The sequence below is a fragment of the Osmerus eperlanus genome, chromosome 16, assembly GCF_963692335.1.
Source record: "Osmerus eperlanus chromosome 16, fOsmEpe2.1, whole genome shotgun sequence".
Lineage (NCBI taxonomy): Eukaryota > Metazoa > Chordata > Actinopteri > Osmeriformes > Osmeridae > Osmerus > Osmerus eperlanus.
Window position 1 is genome coordinate 8,717,578 of NC_085033.1, and position 18,157 is coordinate 8,735,734.

General features: G+C 45.7%; 1 pseudogene; it reads right to left on the bottom strand.

The window, feature by feature from the left end:
- Positions 1-18,157, bottom strand: part of LOC134037127 (collagen alpha-1(XI) chain-like) — a 55,425-nt pseudogene that overhangs the window by 22,236 nt on the left and 15,032 nt on the right.

Here is an 18,157-nt window from a genome sequence, read left to right on the forward strand (position 1 = left end):
CCACTAACTGAAATATCGATACAATCAAAATATTAATAAAATCAAATCCACATTTATACTGTAATCTAAACCCAGAGGGGTCCCTTTTTGCTGACTCAGTGGAATAACTCATAAACAGAGCGAGGGGTAAATATTCAAAGCATTTCCACATGGACTAGCAGAAAACAATGGCTCCAGATCAGCCAGCAGTCGGATCGCAGTAAAAACAACCTCATTCCAGATGAATGTGATGCACTCCATTACCCCTCAATGGTGTGTGCTTCTAACAAGCCTTATAGGCTCTTAATGGGGTTTCTACTTAATCCCATATCAGTGGATGGCTCAAACCCACCAGGAAGATGCATAGCTATATGCTTGAATAGTATTTCAGTCCACTTATACATGAATCCTCCCCGAGCACACACTCACAGGAAATACACACAAACAGTCTAACACACAAATGAACAAACTAATCCACCACTAAATGGCCGTTATGTTACGAATGCATTAAGAACCTTAAGAACCACCGTTTTGTAATGAGCTTGTCGGGGATGGGGGGGGGGGGGGGGTCAGAGGGGCTCGCTTACCTTCTCTCCTCTTCCACCTTTAAGACCTCTGATGCCCTCAGCACCCTGTGGAGAGACAAAGCATGTCAGACAGGAAGGAAGAGGGGGCAATCAACAGAGTTCAAAGGTCAAGACAGAAGGTCTTATATGGTACCTTCACACCACGAGGCCCAGGGTAGCCGATGGAGCCCATTGGCCCAGCATGACCCTAGGAACACAGCAGGAGAGAGTGAAAACAGCTTAGTCAACTGTCACTCCATGGAATTGTTTTGATGGAATTGTTTCAAATGATCCGGTTAAGACAGTAAGACACTTACAACACCCCCTTTCTCTCCTGGAGGACCCTCCTTCCCAGGGTGACCCTGAAAGAGAGATTTTGGGATAAAGTCTGTTACAAAATGCATCAGCGCTCTCCAGAGTTCAAGTATGAGGATCAAGATCAAGCCCACAGTAGTGGCAAGTGCAGGTGGAAGCAACAGTGGCAAGTAACACACAGTGACACCTGTTAGATCTAGACAGCACTTTTCACATGATTTGACTTGAAACAGAGGGACAGGCGATTATGGTTGTGACAAACTGCGACAGGAAGTGAAGAAGTACTCACCGGAGGGCCGTCAGCACCGCCCAAGCCAGCCAGACCCTGGCGACCTTGAGGTCCCTACATGTGGCAAAACAGACAGAGGAAGGCAAAGAGGTGAACAGGATGAGACATAATAAAAAAAAGAGGGATAGAGACATTCATGTGTAAACACCACTAACCCACAGTTTTAGCTAAAAGAGTTTCCCCAACGAAATAGCTAACCAAAACCCCTAATGAAATGGTTTTGAGTATGTGAGCTATATTAAGTGTACAGTACAGTATATGGAAGAGCCGGTTCCAAGTCTTTTCATGTGTGTTCTTCCTATTTGTGTGCAGAGAGCCTGGAGAAGTATATGGCGTAGAGAGCCTAGACTCTGTTGGATCACTTATGAAACCTATCTCTAATAGAAGAGCAGGAGGAGTGTGGGGTTGACTGTGTGCTTTCAGACTTACTTTTTCACCAGGAGGACCAATAGGGCCTTGAGGTCCGACCAGACCCTGGAAGACAACAGAAAATGACATTAAATTTTAGCGACCTGTTGTTTTATAGTCACATACCTGAACTTACTAACAAGCTGAAGTAACTTGTCTTACAGCTAGGTTTGGAAATCAGGACTTTGGGATGACCTCTATGGCTAAGGATACTTGATACACTACTACCATGAGGCAAGCTGTTTCATGTTAGATATGAATCCAAAATCGAATTTCCTCCAATGAGCTGTCAAGTTGACAGTGACATGGGGCAGACAGCACCAAATCCATCCAAGATGTGTGTCCATTACTTATACTAACAGAACACATTATAAAGATGACAGCCAACTGTTCTGAGTAGCTAACAAATCCTGGAAGTCCTGAAAAACATCCCACAGTGTGCCCTACGTTCAAGAAACGAGGGAGTGAGGGACGAGGGAAAGTTAAACACAGGAAGATCTGAGTGATTAAAGAAACGTGAGTGTGACCATCTGAGGTCAAAGTACTCCCCGCCGTGCCATAGATATAGCTGAGAGGCTTGAGGAGGACAGAGAGAGAGAGAGAACAAGCGAGTAAGGGAGAGAGAGAGACAGAGAGAGAGAGAGAGAGAGACAGAGAGAGAGACAGAGAGAGAGAGAGAGAGAGACAGAGAGAGAGACAGAGAGAGAGAGAGAGAGAGAGAGAGAGAGAGAGAGAGATGAGAGAGAGAGAGAGGGGGAGAGGGGAGAGAGAGAGAGAGAGAGAGAGAGAGAGAGAGAGAGAGGAGAGAGAGAGTGAGAGAGAGAGAGAGAGAGAGAGAGAGAGAGAGAGAGAGAGAGAGAGAGAGAGAGGAGAGAGATGAGAGAGAGAGAAGAGAGAAGAGAAAAGACTTACTTGTGGTCGGGGATACCTTGCTGGCCAGGAGGCCCTCCTTCTCCTTGTGGACCCTGTGGAAAGAGAGAGGAAGCCCGTGTCTCTTTAACAATATCGTTTTAATGTAATCACATCTTTCCTAAAGATTAGTGAATTCATCCTCATTCTATATGTGCTACCATGGCAGCAGTGAAGTTAATCCTAAAGATCTACAGTTACAAATAAGGGAGTGGGATTTCTTCGGTAAAACCATTTCAACTGTGTGAATCAAAGAGACAGTAATTCCAAACCCACTGTCTCACTGCCCTCAGTGTGAATATTGTTTTTATCCTTCCCATGCATGCTCGGATCCTATGTTTGCCTGAACAGACCCCTACATTAGATGGCTTTCACTCTGAGTTATAACCTTGTGCAATGGTTTTCTCTCTGTGTGGCAGCGCATCCATCTGGTTGTGGGTTCAAAATAATAGCACTGACTGGAAGCGATGTGTTGTTTCACATCCCTGCTGACGGCTCACACAGACTTATTGTGTCACAGCCTTTAAACACAACTGTTACAAGGCCTCTGGGAGCACTGTGTGTACAGCTGTAAAAGGCAGATCCCCAACCTGGATGATTCACTGGGCTTATAATAACGTTTCAGTGCCTATGGGTGAGGGGGTTCTAGGCTTGCTGGAAATGAGGCAAGAAGTCCATGTGTGAGGGAGTTCCTTTTGGGAGTTTTTTCTTTCTTTAGCTCATCTTTATCTCATCTGCAGGCACAGTACAATCTGTATGAATAGTTCACTAGATGTTCACCTAACTCTACCGTCTGTAGTTCCAACTTAGTTACTAAACACTCACCATATTCCCTTTAGGTCCTGATTGGCCATCAAGTCCAGGTAGACCCTGTAAATAGGACAACTTGTTAGTATTGTGACAGAACTATGTCTTTCAATTGTAGTAGTCTGACGTTGATGCGAGGAGAACATACACGCTGTCCTGAAGGTCCAGCAGATCCTCTGGGACCCAGTAGCCCTCTAGGACCCTACAGCGCCACGGAAAGAAGAGTTACACCAAATACAGATACATATGTAGTAAGTAAGATAGATAAGTGTTATTCTTGAAACGTTATTAACTATGGTGGTGGCAGTTACTAGACACTTCACTGAAGGCATTAGCAACCGCTGTGGCTTTTTAATGATGAAGCACATGAAATACTGAACTCTGGTGGTCAAATATGGTAACTACAGATGGTAGTAAGTAGGGTAAAGAGAGGGGAAAACTGAGCCTCTTTTTCACTATGTTCTATATCTACTACCTTCAATTGTAATTTAGTGAAAAGAATGGTGTGCAAGTATTTGGGTTGAGTGAGCCTTAATAAGATGCACGGAGCAGCGACCAAGGTCTTTTCTCACACAACGCCATGGTCCATTTCCAGAAGGCAAGGAGAATGTTGCCTTTTCTCATGGGTAATGTGAGAACAGCTAATTCTCCTTCCTGACAGCATGACCCTCCCCTAGTCTGTACGGACAGAAGTTCCATGTCTGATAGGATGGCTCTAACAGACAGGAATGCAACTGAGTGGAGAGGAGGAGGGGCTCTTCTGCTGAAGTAATTGCCTCTAATAGATGTGGAGGGGAGGATGCAGGCATGTGGCCTGGAACCAATGTTGTTCTGAGGACAGAGACGGGGGCGTGAAGGTAGCTAGTCATCACTACGCTGCGGTTATGGGAGCTGGTGCTCTGTTAGTCTGTCTGACCGCAACTTTAGGGCGTGTAGGCTTACGCTCTCTCCAGCCACGCCCCTCTGCCCGATCTCTCCATCTTCTCCCTGGAGATACGGAGGAGGAGAAGTGGGTCAGGGAGGAACACAGGGTAGAGGGAGAAAAGGTATGGGGCCGAGAAGCCGTTAGGGTGGGATGGTTGGTGGGTCGGGGGTCACTTACTCTGGGGCCATCCTCTCCTGGTGGTCCTGGGGGGCCGGTGGAACCATGCTCTCCCTAGAGACAGAGAGAGAAAGAGAGAGACAGAGGGGACATAGGGTGAAAGGGTGCAAGAGAGAGAGAAAGAGAGAGGGAGAGAGAGAGAGAGAGAGAGAGAGAGAGAGAGAGAGAGAGAGAGAGAGAGAGAGAGAGAGAGAGAGAGAGAGAGAGAGAGAGAGAGAGAGAGAGAGAGAGAGAGAGAAAAAGAGCCAAAAAAGAATATAGAAACAAATCAGAATCACAAGTATGGCCAACACCCTCACATTGTTTCCACTATATATAGAGAGAGAGTTCTGGGACGCCTATAGGCCGGCAGGGCTGCCTCTGGGTGCCCTGTAATTACCTGGGACAGGATTAGGAATAAGAGCCCAGTGCTGGGTCTACAAATACACCCTCTGTGATCGTTGGCCCTTTAGTTCCAAACTCAGCAAAGGCCCGCATTCCACAAACTCCAAACTCAGCAGAGTTCTGCTAAGGCGTTCTCCTCCACAGGCCCGGTTCAAAGGCAGCTGAGTGGTTCTGGAGGCAAGGAGCGGCCCACTGTAATTGGGTTGCTGTTCTAACGAGGCCTAATGGTTGAGGGTGCGTGTCGCCTGGCCCCCGAGGGCAAAACCTACTGAGCCGGGGAGGATAGACTTAACTGATTGGTAGCTTGACTTGTTTTTTCTTTGAGAGTATTTTAAGGCTCAGTTTAGGCCTAAGTCTGATGTGGCTTGGCGAGTCAATGGCCCCAACGGTAATGGACAGGGAGATAAACGAGGTGAGTCCGACACTTCTTACCCTGTGTCCTTTCTCTCCAGGGAGACCCGGCAGGCCATCAAAACCACGGTCACCCTGTTATAGGAGATACAAGAACACACAGGTTGACAGGAGTTGGACTTGTTGCCGTAGATCACAGATTGCGCCGTGTTTGATGACTTGGGGGTTGTGAGAGAAGAGATCTCCAGTATTTACCTTGCCTCCAGCCTCCCCTGGCATTCCTCTGGCACCATCAGCTCCATTACGGCCCTGTGGGTCAGGCACACACACACACACGTCAGGTTCCAAACTAGTTACATTAAAAAGAACATCTGTACAAATAATTGAGAACTTCATGTTTTTAGGACACCATTGTCACACTGTAGCTATTTAAATTGCACACACAGTAAATAATTGAATGGAAGGTTGCTGGTTTATCCTAGCCAAGGAGAACACAGTGTGATCTTCTTAACTACAAACACTCAGAATATTCCCTGCAAAGACAGGCCACACTGCCAAATGGATGTTGGCTAGGAAGAACGTGAAATACTATTATAGTATAAACACATACTACATTTACATTACATTTAGTCATTTAGCAGACGCTCTTATCCAGAGCGACTTACAGTAAGTACAGGGACATTCTCCCCGAGGCAAGTAGGGTGAAGTGCCTTGCCCAAGGACACAACGTCATTTTGCACAGCCGGGAATCGAACTGGCAACCTTCAGATTACTAGCCCGCTTCCCTAACCGCTCAGCCACCTGACTCCCTGGCAGGTGTTTACCATACTGGCAGGGTTTACCAAGAGGGACAGTCATTCTTACCCGCTTTCCTCCTTTCCCTGGTGGACCGGTAGGACCCTGAAGACCCCTCGGGCCCTGAAGAGATCACAGAGTTGTTACCGTTTGTTGTTATCAAAGGAAAACATACAATACTGGTCAAGAGACCATTGAAAGCCAAGTGAGGAGGAAGATGTAACCTGAGGTCCAGAGTCGCCACCTTCACCCTTATGTCCGGGAGATCCAGGTCCACCCTATACGACACACACACACACACACACACACACACACACACACACACACACACACACCATTACTGGTTGCCTGTGATACATTTCTGTTTGATGTTAAACTAAACTAGAGAAATACATCATCCTGAATAAATACTCTTCTGCCATTTTGAAAATAACCTGAATTACAGTACACACTTTTTATTCTACGGTGGTGCTATATAAAGACATTAGTGGTAATGAGGACATGCAGCTGCCAAAATGAGTCTTAGGGATTTAACTGGTATTAAATAATACTGTGTGTGTGTGTGTGTGTGTGTGAATTTGTGTGTTCGTGAGTTACTGTATAGTCGATAGTTTGTGGCAGGCTAAAGGAAAGTGCTCTCATCAGCCTATTTTTCTGCCTGGTGAGGAATGAGGGGATGATATGTATACTGTCGTTTGTGTACAGGTGTGCTGGTGTGTCTCAGCACGTGTGCATGTTTGCGTGTTTGTTTGTATGGGTGTGTACGAGAAGGTGACTCACCACTGGGCCGGACCTTCCTGACATGCCCATTGGCCCTGGAGATCCTCTCATGGTCAGCTGTGGATCAAACCAAATCAGGGACAAAAAACAATCACGACAAAGCTTTTGCTTGTACTGTAAATCAGCCGAGTGAATTTGGGCTGCAGTAAAATCTGCAGATGTGAACGTTATTAGAAACAGCCAGTTACAGAGAGGTGATAAGTGCTTTCTCTACGGAAACGATGCACCTGCTACTCCATAGACTCTGCTCAGCATTCTGTACTGGGCTTGGGTGACGTACAGTCTAAATGTGCTCCATGTGTCCATATAACACACCTTGCTGAGCGTGACCTGTTTTCACCACAGTTCCTGAGACCCCAGAGTGTGTGAGCACTCACTCTGGCCCTGTATTCACGACATCATCAAAGCTTGTAAAACGAGGAATGACTGGGCCAAGAGTTCCATAGCCGTAATGAATGTTTAGAACACAGGTGGGACACTCTTGCTAACGATTCGCAAAGAATACCCAGCAGTCGTTAGCTCATAATACAGCAAACTCTCCAAGTGTTGCTCAGTGGCACTCACCCTGGCTTGGGCTAGGATGGCCTGGGCCTGAGCCTCCTGTGCTGAAACCACAGGTCCCTTCTGGGCCTCACCTCCAGCACGGAACTGTCAGAGAGATGGGGGGGAGAGAGACAAAGAGAGAGAGAGCGAGAGCGAGAGAGAGAGAGAGAGGGGGAGAGGGGGAGAGAGCGAGAGAGAGAGAGAGAGAGAGAGAGAGAGAGAGAGAGAGAGAGAGAGAGAGAGAGAGAGAGAGAGAGAGAGAGAGAGAGAGAGAGAGAGAGAGAGAGAGAGAGAGAGAGAGAGAGAGAAAGAGAGAGCAAACACTTGTTCATGAAAGGAGAAGTCTTCTTTTACACAGTCGGCCCGCTAATGGGTCTCCCCGTCGTGTGTGTGTGTAGAGCAGTACCTGTAAAGCTGTCAAACTCTGCCACACAGACAGACTGTGCTCTGCCATGGAGCAGCCCAGGGACTCAGTCACTGGTTCTACTCCATTACACTCCCTGACATTTACAAGATAAGTGATTTGCCGCTCTGTGAGTGGATGTTGGTTAAAATACTTTGAGTTAATGGTGATGCAATGAGGTATACTGTTAAATGACTGGAGTTTACGGCCCTGATACTGCAGGAGCCACACAGTTTAGAGACTGTTATGTGTGACAAGGAGGATTAGGTGGGCGTGTGACGGGTGGGCGGGACTTACAGGCAGCATCAGAATGGTACCTGGAGGACCAGGAACCCCATCCGAACCAGGAATTCCTGCACGGCCAGGTGGACCCTGGACAATAGAGGAGGGAAGGAGAGCGGGAGACAGAAAGAGAGAGAGAGAAAGAGAGAGAGAGGCAGTCAGAAAATACATGGGATGAATACCAAAAAGCGTTTGCTTTGTGACAATGAACAGAGTACACTCTCTTGGTGTATTTATCTGACCTGTGACAATAAGCATTGAGGCTGGTCAGCGTGTTAAGCCTTTACAGTGGGTCAATAAACCACCAATGTGGATCTATCATTGTCCAACTTTATCACATGACTAAAGAGTCAACTTGAACACATTCTATAAAATATCCCAACTTTAAACACCCACCCTGTCGTTTACATACAAACATCAGCTTGGCTATGGTATACTTTGCTGGTGGTGAGATCAAATAGGCCAGATGCTGAACTGATTATATACAGTTTTTTCCAACAAATAAAGAAGCAGGCTACAGTTGAGAGTCGTCATAAATAACATGGACGGAGTTTCCAGAGCTCAGATCTCTTTAGCAGGCTCGTCACACGCCCAACTTTCAGACTGATGCTTCAAATCGTTCCCATGTGTGAATGACTGACTGCCTCCACTGCCTCCACTGCCTCCACTGCCTCCACTGCCTCCACTGCCTCCACTGCCTCTGCTCATCCAGGGGGGGAAAGCACATTCCTCGATGGCTCACAGAAAACACTGCGCCATCTAGTGTTCACAGGGACACTGCAACGCTGGACTGGTGGGGATGGGATGGATGAAGGGGGGGGGGGGATGTGTGAGAAATGTGCTGATCAAACGTGGAATCTAGGGGACCCCGGCTTTCCGAAACCCCACAATACCACACGGATGCGTCACTTTTAATCACCCTTTAGCGTTTCAGTGAAAAGCCTCCTCTGGGGAGGAAACGGAGGGGAATTGAGGATCAGCTAAATATTTTCGGACTATTTTGACCTTTCGAAACAAAAAGACTTTTGTATCGAAGGAGGCCACGTGAGCGATGAGGTGGGTGTGTCTGACTCTCTCCAAGGAGGTATTCCTAGGGTTAACCCCTCTAGCTTGTGAGTGTGTGTGTGTGTGTGTGTGTGGGGGGGGGGGGGGTTCACCACATATGGGAAAACAAGTGGGGATCAAGAGTGGGACGTCCACTTACACTCTGTCTACCAATCAATCAGCGTAATGGGTCGGATCCCGCAGTCCTGAGAAAAGGATGTTGACACGCTGAGGAGCTGGCCTCTTCATGTACTTCAAGTCGTGTCTCCATAATGCTTTGCTATGCGAGCCACCAACGAAACTGTGTGTCTCACCACTCACAAAATGCCGGGCATAATGAGAGCTGGGTTTACAGGCATATCTGGTTTCTCTATCCCCATGTGTCTTCCTCACCTAGCCCACTCCCTCACTCCCCCCCTCACTCGCTTCCTCTGCAGCAGAAAACTGTGTCCAATTATCCCTCCCCCCACCCCCCCATCCTGTACAAGATTGTACAGAAAGCTACCAAAAAGAGCATTAAAGTCAGAAACAAATAAAAAATTAACTATTACTGTTTATTTGCTGTCGTTTTCTTTTCTTTTTTTTTAACTAAGGCAGAATGGGTCATTATTATCTTACCAATTCTTACAATGTTTTTTTGTATGTTTTATTTTTCAGCCAATATGAACTCAATTTGGATCACACTTGGCTTTTTAAATTATTTACTGCAATTGTTGCTTTGTGGTTTAGAAGGGCGTGATAGTTAAGGTGCCATGCGGTAACTTCCACGGACAAACCAAAAGAGTTTCACTGTGGAGCATATGGAACATTCTAGAATCCCTGCATGACGGCAGCTCTCAACTTACCCTCTCACCATGATCTCCATGGGGGCCTGGGGGACCCTGCAAGCCTGGGGTACCAGGAAGACCCTGGAAAGACACACACACACTTAAGCCATACATATCACAAACCACAGCACACCAGCTTACCACTGCAGACTAGCTACAGGAACCAGCACTACCACCACCACATTTAATCTCTCAACCGTAGACACAGACATACACACATGCACACACACAAACACACACGAACACACACGCACACACACACACACTTCCCACTGTCTTGCTGCTCTCTCTTTACAGGCTAGCAGGACTCAAGTTTTTTCCAGTCAGACATTTTCCCCTGCTTTAACGGTTCTCCATGTGTGGAAGCAGACGGGGAGGAGAATGTGATACTCACTGCCTGGCCGGGGACTCCTTGGGGTCCTTCTATAAGCATCCCCTGGATGAGGAAAAAAAATGGATACAGTAGCTTTTAAAGCAGGCAGTAAACCTACAGGCAGTGCAGTATAGAAGAAAATAGAGGGGATTCCAAGGAGAAGAGACTCAAAGAAGATGTCTAGGGGCTTATTTCACTAGCTAACCAGCTGAGTAATCACTTTCTTTCAACTATAGGGGAATACACAGTGGAGAATTTCACTGTAGCCACCCTGTTAGTTCAGTGAATCTGGAGATTCATCCCTGGTAGCTATGACACAGTTTGTAAGAGGCATACAGTATGTAAAAACAATCACTTCATCCACTTGAAAAGATTGTGAACTTAGCAGACTGGAAAACAAGGTCCTCAGACTAAGACCATCTTTTTGTGTTAGACCCTTGACATCGAATTCACTATCATTGTATATTGTAACAGACTCGTATTGAGAAATGCTTCATGCTGCTAAGGAGATGTACAGTATATGACTAAATGAATATTCCATTGGGACAGAGTTTACACACAACAGGGAGAAGATGGGGAAGAATATAGAAAAATGGCATGAATAGGACAACAGTGACTGTGGGGGTACACATACCGGCTCAATGACGGCTGGCTCGCCCTTCTCTCCCTTCTCTCCCAGATAGCTGGTACCGCCAGACACCTGCAAACACAACAAAGACAAGATGAACTCCTCTGAAAGTGATGAGCTTGTGTTTATCCCAGTACAAAGGCAGGCCCAGGGTGCAGCTTCTGAGGCAACATCAAAGACTGACAATGGCACCAAAGTTCTGCGTTAAAACCAATAAACCAGGGACCCAACTGAGTGTCCTCAGTTTAACAGGGGACAGTGTCCAATACAGCATATTTAACATGTAAAAAGAGCTTGTCAGAATTCTGAGTAGTGCTACTGTTGAATTAAGTAGTTTAATAGCTGTTTCTCCCATACTTGTTCCATCAGTAGGAACAGTTAACCACAATAATTGGTAAGTAGAGTAAGGCTCTATAATTTGGGCTTTGGTCTGACTCCTATGTATTAATCTTTTTTCAACCACAGACAGAAATAAACCCTGCACATGAAGTTAGGGGAGCTACCTGACACTATTCACACAGTGACTTCATGCAAGAGGAACTTAGAAACCACCTAGTGACTACAGGCCTGGAGAATGTGCACTGTCTACATTCAGGAGGGGCAAAACAGAACACCCAGAAAACAAAATGGAGTTTGGTCCAGTGGAAAGGACCCATATGAGGCCAGATACAAGATGAATGCCTGGGCAGACACAGACTGAGCTTGTGTTCAGACAGGGATCATGTCACTTCCTGTCTCGGAGACAGCAGCGCTGTCAGGGAGAGAGTTGACCACCCTGGTGAGAGCTGCGGGGGAATTGTCCACTCTTGTGGTGTGGTGTTCGAGACAAAACAGAACTGCTGACAAACCACTTGGTCATCTGTGTGTTTAGTTTCAGATAAACATGCTGGATAAGATGGTGAAATAAAAGTGGTTGACAGGAAGTCACGGGCCAGGGGCTCAAGGGGTGGGACGTGCATTTCTAAGCTGAACACTAGGTCAACACGTGTGTAAAATGAGATGGAGAAGGTATGCGTGCGTCTACCTTAGAGAAAGAAAGCGTCGGCATGAGAGTATCACACACGGTCTAGTGTGTGACCATTTTTGGGAGTAAGCAAACCATTGAAAAACAAGTGGAGAGTACAGTAGGTGTTCCCAACCTGGCCACGGAGCCACCTCAGCAGCCCACCACATCAAGAACCCTACTTACACTGCTCTCTGTGATGTCCGTCTTAGCAGGGACCCCGGGCCCAAACTCATCCTCGCTGGTAGGTTTGGTTTCTCTGGGGTTCACATAATCGCCATAGGCGTCATAGTCATACTGAGGATTGTCCAGCTCTTTGGTGTCTTCCTCCTTCACGTAGTATTCCTTGAAATCATACGAGTCAGCTTCAGGGTCCGCGCTATCTATAGATTTCCCGGGTGCGGGCGTTTCCACGACAACAGTTGGTTCCACCCCCACCTGCCTCACTCCGATTTCCTCTTCGTAGTTCTGAACCAATAGAGACCGACCATGGTGTCAGGTGGATGAGGGGAGGGAAAATGGAGGGGGGGGGGGGGGTTATTGCAATTATAAAGCATGTGAATAGATTAAACCTTCACATGATTTCACAGTTTAAGCATTCATACTGATGCTTCAGCTGTCTCAAAGTTAGACCTCAAGAGAATTTTTGGACACAATGTTATGTCCAAAAATATAAAGTTTCATAGTAAATAAGAAAGCAACCAGTAATATAATGTATATTACAGTATTTACATCACATGTGACATGGGACATTATGAGGGCATTTAGAACAATTTTATTTCAAATCAATAAAAGGCGCACATCATACATGTTTAGAAACAAACATGGTTAATGACTTTGGTTAATTAAAAGTTTGTCTAAAGATTGAAAGACATAATTCAAGAATAATGTGGTGGTGATAGGACTAAGAGTTTAGCAGGGGAACATCCACGTTGGCTCATGATATTGTTCTTGTTCCCTTGTAACAGTAGACGTTTGAACCAAAACCACACTTCTGGCATGGACCCAACAACCTCTAGGAGGTCAGATGTGCCTCCCTGATGTGTTCCCCTCTGAATAGGGATGAGTATTGATAAGATTTTAACAATTCCGATTCCTTATCAATTCCTGCTTGTGCAGTGCTTGTTCTAAACAAGAACCGGTTCTCGATACCCATCCCTACCTCTGAACATTCCTATCTCTCTACCCAGGGGGGATGGACCAGAACCATGGCTGCTCACACAGGTAAGACTCCAATCACTATAGGCTTTGTTCCATTACAGTACATATTTGTACATGGGGGAACAAACATGTTTCACAATGGACTGGCCGTGCTTTGTCTTCACGAGGCAATCCTGCTGCTTGTCTAATGAGCATCTTGTCCTGGTATATGTTACCCCCTAAAGGGATATGATGAAACACAGGCATTTGGCAGGCGGATGCCTGCCTGCATATTTTTTCAGTTTAAACCCGGATGTTCTTTATTATGCCACGTTTTATGTGATGGTTTAGCACAAATTAAGAAAAGATCTGCCAAGTTCTGGGTAGGAGACAACATGGGAGATGAGAGATGTGCTCGCTCGTTTTCCATTGGTCACAGTTCATGAGTTTTCTTTTATCTATATCACCATCAAGATAAGACTTATTTGTTTAAACAGTAAGCTGCTAACTTGGTTCAACCTCCAAGGAAGCAAATGTCAACAGTAGATTTGTTCAAACCTTTTCCACGTGTACTTTATTGTAATTATCAAGTGCATATGCTTTAATTCTGTTCTGGGTTTATCATTTTATATGAACTGCATCCTTTTGGTATACCATTTTTGGTCTTTCTCCTATTTTTATTAAAACTGTTGAGTTAAAGTGTGCTGAGCGTTTTGTGGTAGTGTTCAGACAGTACCTTGGCTGGGCTGGCTGTGTCAGTGGGGTTCTCAGGTTGACTGTCGTCCACTGCTCCGTAGTCTAACCCACCACCATAGTACTCTTCATCTACAATAGCCTCCTGGAGAGAGAGTGGGAGACAGAGAAGATATTTTTTTTAAGAATTTCTCAAATAATGACATTCCCCTTAAAACACAAACTTTCCGAAGAATGCTAACTCTAATGGTGTGCTAATGCTGACAGAGTGAGAAGGTTTATCATTTTATATGAACTGCATCCTTTTGGTATACCATTTTTGGTGTTTCTCCTATTTTTATTAAAACTGTTGAATTAAAGACAAAAGTGTGCTGAGCATTTTGTGGTAGTGTTCAGACAGTACCTTGGCTGGGCTGGCTGTGTCAGTGGGGTTCTCAGGTTGACTGTCGTCCACTGCTCCGTAGTCTAACCCACCACCATAGTACTCTTCATCTACAATAGCCTCCTGGAGAGAGAGTGGGAGACAGAGAAGATATATTTCTTAAGAATTTCTCAAATAATGACATTCCCCTTAAAACACAAACTTTCCGTAGATGCTAACTCTAATGGTGTGCTAATGCTGAAAGAGTGAGAAGGTGGGTTGGGGGGAAAAGGAGTTTGGGAGGCTTAAGATGAAAGGTTCTGGGGGGAGTGAAAAAGAGACAGGCTGCCTATGATGGGAGGAGCTGTGATAGACAAGGTAATGAAAGATGGCCACACTGCCTGAGACAGGGGCAGGCTAGGGGTCGACATCAATGACAGGAAGAGACCACATGACAAAACAATGTGTGTGTGTTTGTGTGTGGGGGGGGGGCGTCTGTGGGTGTATATTTTACCTCTTTTTCAGGTTTGGTTGCGTCAGTTGTGGCAGTTTCAGTGCCTACCTCTCCCTCAGCGTAGTCATAGAACTCATTGTACTCTAAGTCATAGGAATTGTACTAGACATGAAAGGAAGAGTCAGAGCAAGCAAAGAGTTAGTTCACACATGTAAATAAAGTCCCTTTTCAACTCAAAAGGATTATACTATGTCAGTCAGACATAACATTTACATGGCTAAAGGAGGTCAACTTGAAGTCACTTCCAGAAAAACAGTTAAAAAAAACATTTAATCCATTATGAGTGAAATAAAAACCATACATACTGAATATTTCACATAATGGATGAAATGAACTGGTTAACCCAGTTTTGTTTTATATAACCTTTTGAGAGGTTTATGTCTGTAACCATGAGAATTGCAGTAAAGTCTCTGTTTGCATAAAACAGGATGTTAGCGGGTTAATGTGGTGCCAATGAAAATGTATACTCCTCCACTATTTCTCGTACAACAAATGATAGCCTCTGGCCCATTCTAATGGGCTCTCTTAAACAGTGGCCATCTAGTGCATGTGTGTTTTGTGGGTAAAACTGTATACCGTAGTAGTGTTGACTTACAGATGAAAGGTTGCTATAGAGCCTCATGCTGAAAAAGTCCACATTTTCAAACTTGTCTTTTGATCCAAGCATAGGTGTGTTGAATGAAACAACAGATCAAACATCACAGATTGTAAAACATAATGAATGAACCAACGTTGTCCAACTGCTCATTGAGGTCTCTTTAACCTTAATTTCCTTCCATAAAAAAGGCAAGGGCAGTCAAAACAAAGGCAAGGCAGATTAAGTTAACAGGCGAGCCCCTGATATCTCTCTGTCTATCAGAGGGGGATAAATATTAGTCCCAGTACAACTGCTGAGCTCGTAAAAATAATAAAAGACCCAAGGCCTGATGGGTTGGCTGTCTTCCACTGGCTGTGGAAGAGAGGCCAGAGAGAACAACTGGCCAGTCAAAGACAGAGCATGAGACAGAGAGAGAGACAGAGCATGAGACAGAGAGAGAGACAGAGAGAGAGACAGAGAGAGAGAGAGACAGAGCACGAGACAGAGAGAGAGACAGAGAAAAAGAGAGAGTTGAGTGGACAAGAGTAGATTTATGGACCTGAAGTGCTTGGCCAAGCCTAAGGCCGTTGCCACCACAGGCGAGAGAGCTGGATGAAAGGCATAAATATTGAAGTGTGCTCATAAAAAAGCCCCGCCCCCCTTCTCCTCTACTGTTCCTCTAGACATGTGGCTGTCTACTGCAAAGGATTATGGGGTAGGGGTCAGGGGCATATTTGATTGAGGCCAGGGTCAAAGTCATGCTCTACATATTTCCATGACTTTTCTTCAGAATGGTCCCTCCCCTGGTCAGAAATACTTGTTTAGAGATAAATACAACTGGCATTACTGTCTAACATACTCATTATTGTCGGTTTAGTCATGTCAGGTTTTGTGTCTTGGATTCCAGCAGAGAATGAGCAATGAAGCATCATTTTACATGACCTCTCCAGGAGCTTCTAGCTACCAATCTTTGGACATATTTTCATACACAGAACTGTGTTTTTTGCCTGATTTACCATTGTGTTGTAATTGAAATGTACCTTTAGCTGCCCAAAGATATAACTCTGCTTTTCCAGGTATTGGGAACTTTCACTGTGGAAGGAAAAGCTGATATTTCCCCGAGAGAGGAGGCAGAGCCTGGAGAACTCATTAGTGATATAAATCACAAGACCACTCCAAAGTAGGCTCAGACTTCATGGCAGGGAAGAAGGAAAGTTTCCAGTGTGAGCTCATCAGTTATTTAGTGAAATACTGTCGGAAAATGTCAGGCAGAAAGAGGAATTGAAATAGTGAATAAAAAGCCTCAGACTTGAGTTTGAGTTAGAAGGATTGGTTAAAGAGTCTTTGTAAGATTCTATGATTGGTCCAGTGGAGACAGTTAACCATAAAACTTAAATTGGCCAGATGAGTAAAAACACAAGGGTTGCTTTGAAATACAAGTGCATCTTGTACCAGTAGCAGATTCACTGGATTGAGAAATGGCAACAAATACATGGAACACATTCATTTTCTGTGAGAACTTGGAGGAGATGATCTCTGTGACGTAAGCCTTGCCAGATTGGAAGTCCCTAAAACATCCCCTCAATAAGCCCTGTTACCTGCCTCCACACACTGAGAAGAGTTTAATACTGTGTTTGCAAAGTGACAAAAGTACAAGCCTTGTAGCCTTGTGATCTATGCCACTGAACTATGTGAAGAGTCACATGACCAAAGAACCCCCAAATGCCCTTTCCGACCTCTGTAACCCACCACAACCCACATTTACCCTCCCTCCCCTCCCCTCCCAAGACACTGACCTCATCCTCAGGTTCCTGGGCCTGTGGGATGTCCTGGTGGGGGGTTTCACAGTCCGGGCTGTAGTGTTCACAGTAGTCATAGGCCGCCCTGGGGTCCGCTACAATCAGCAGCTGCTGGATGTCACCCTGGAGGAACATGAGGAAGAGAGCATGTCAACACAGGTCACTGTTACCTTGAGGAGCTCTGAGGCTACTGGGGTGTGAGCTGAGCACACCTCTTCTCTGAATAGACCCCCGGTAGCTCTACTGTACTGGTAGGAGAATGTGAAAGGATGACAAAATGTGTTTCTGGTCTCGACTGGCTAAGGGTGGTGAAGGGTCCTTCATTCGAAAAGTATTCAAAGAAAGTGGGTCATTTGAACCAAGATGGCTCGTATTGCTAAAATCCAAATGTATACACGCGATACAGTATAGAAATTGCGAAACGTAACACATTTTCTTACAAGGGTGGAAAACAAACAAGCAATTGTCCGAATAAGTTCGAGATCCATGTGTGGAACAACGGCCACAGTAGCCCGGGAAGATCAAATGCATTCATGGGCCCTTAAGACTGAACCGGGCGCTGTCATCAGAATATCTAGCAGCGGTTTTCCTCCTGGTCTGAGACCACTCACACGCTCTCTGACAGACTGAGTGAAAGAAAGAAAGAAAGAATGCAGACTGGGCGCTCAGCTAAGAAAACAAGAAAGGGCGAGGGGAGATTGTGTCAGACTGGTGTGTGCACATGTTGAATAGGGCGGGTGTCTGCAACCGTTTCTAAAACCCTCTTGTCCAGTCCCTCGCCTGGCCATTAGGAAGGTAGAGTCCCGTTTCACAGCATCATCCTGCTTTACTGCATGAGGAATGGGAAGATAAATAACCAAGTCTGTACTTATGTGAAAATATCTGAGGCCGCCTGTTTTTCATGAGCATTTGGAAAAGGAAATTTGATCCCCACTCCCACCCTACTGGAGGCCAAGGGCCCTTTGTTGCATGATCTTATCCCAAGGAATTTCTCCTCCAGGAACTTTCTTAGAGGCTGCTGTGGAGAATGTTAACTACCATCACCCGACCAGACCACAGAGAACCTCAACTGACCTAGCTTGACCTGGCCTGCTGCCAAGGGTATCGAGGGGTTTCTGGACGAACACACATCGTAGCATTAATAAGTAAGGGGATGAACCATCAGGTAAATACTCTAAGTGGCTAGGCCAGGCTGATATGCAGTCAAAGGAGGGCCCATGCCCAGGCGAGCAGGGTGGCCTCTTTAGAGGAAACACATCAATGCAGATTACATTCAATTACAGGG